This window comes from Salvelinus sp. IW2-2015, unplaced genomic scaffold (genome assembly GCF_002910315.2).
Source record: "Salvelinus sp. IW2-2015 unplaced genomic scaffold, ASM291031v2 Un_scaffold629, whole genome shotgun sequence".
Lineage (NCBI taxonomy): Eukaryota > Metazoa > Chordata > Actinopteri > Salmoniformes > Salmonidae > Salvelinus > Salvelinus sp. IW2-2015.
Genome location: NW_019942585.1, coordinates 268,868 through 270,672, shown reverse-complemented (window position 1 = coordinate 270,672; position 1,805 = coordinate 268,868).

Here is a 1,805-nt window from a genome sequence, read left to right as displayed (position 1 = left end):
ATTAGCCATGGATGGAGATAGTGATTTGGACATGTCGTTGTACTTAATTCTCTGTACTGGCCAGTGATTATAACGGCAATTCTGACCCAACCATTAATTCATACATTGTTGTGCCCCTGGCCTGAGAAGATGGAAGTTCAATATGTAGCTAGATGTAGAAGGCTAATATTAACTAGGTAACGATGCCCATGAATGGAAGTTAGGCTAGCGAGCAAGCATTTTAGCCAGGTAGACGAGGACAACAAAATATAAAAGTGTGTACTGTATGACAGAGTGATAGAGCGTTTCCTCAACATGAAAGAGATGAGGATGGCATTGGTGTTTCTCTACAAGTAAGCGTGAATCAACATGTTTTTTCTACTTGCACGAACACACACACCACACCACACACACACACACACAACAACACACACACACACACACACACACACACACACACACACACACACACACACACACACACACACAAAGAAATCAGAACCATGGAGCAGCAATCATATTAAGTTGATGTGATTGGATAAATCATTTTTGTATCTTTTATTTGTCATTGTATTAGACTAAGTAGAGTGATTTGATGTTGAAATGGTCCTGGAATAGTGGAGGCAGCTCTGTTTTCTTTGTGACTTGCAGTAACTCTCTGTGGTTCTACATCAATAGTTGTTTAGTGGTCCGAAAATGTTGGAACATGAACTTGCTTGACCGTGCTGTAGGTCATGTAACTGTCTGTTAATGTACATGCAATATGCTTTGTTGACTTGACTGGACAGAGGTTGCTCTCCGGTTTTGTCATAAAAAAAGGTGTGGTTGATTTTTCTGCCACAGTGTCTTCTTATTGTCTCTGCCTTTAGGCTATATATCACGGTCGCAAGGCATATGAATTAACAGTGTCACGTTCTGACATAGTTCTTGTGTGTTTTGCTTGTTTTAGTGTTGGCAGGACGTGAGCTGGGTGGCATTCTTGTTGTGTGTCTAGTTTGTCTGTTTTCTATGTTTGGCTAATATGGTTCTCAATCAGAGGCAGGTTTTTGTGTTGTCTTTGATTGGGAACCATATTTAGGTGGCTTGTTTTGTGTTGGGGTTTGTGGGTGGTTTGTTTCCTGTCTTTGTGTTTTCTCTGCACCAGATAGGGCTGTATCGTTTGCACATTTTGTTATTTTGTATCGTTGTAAGTGTTCACTGTTTCGTTTTATTAAACATGTTGAGCACTGGCTACGCTGCGTGTTGGTCCGATCCTGTTACACCTCTCTTCTCTTGAAGAGGAGGAAGGCGGCCGTTACAAACAGGTTATAGAGCAAACCGAATTTATCACAACACATCACTGTTTCCCAGTGATTTGACCTACTGGTCTACTGTAAGTTACAGTATGAACTTTTTGTTTTCATGTCCTCTGAGAGAAAAATGTGTTCCCTCTAGATATATGGTTCCTGTGCTGTTTTTTTTCAATTTAACCTTTATTTAACTAGGCAAGTCAGTTAAGAACAAATTCTTATTTACAATGACGGCCTACTGGGAACAGTGGGTTACTGCCTTGTTCAGGGGCAGAACGACATATTTTTACTTTGTCAACTCAGGGATTCAATCTAGCACCTTTCGGTTACTGGAACACTCTAACCTACCTGCACCGTCTAACTCTAACCACTAGGCTACCTGCCACCTCACACTCTAACCGCTAGGCTACCTGCCACCTCTACACTCTAACCACAAGACTACCTGCCACCCTCTACACTCTAACCACTAGGCTACCTGCCCTCTACACTTAACCACTAGGCTACTGCCGCTCTACACTCTACAAGACTTACCTGCAC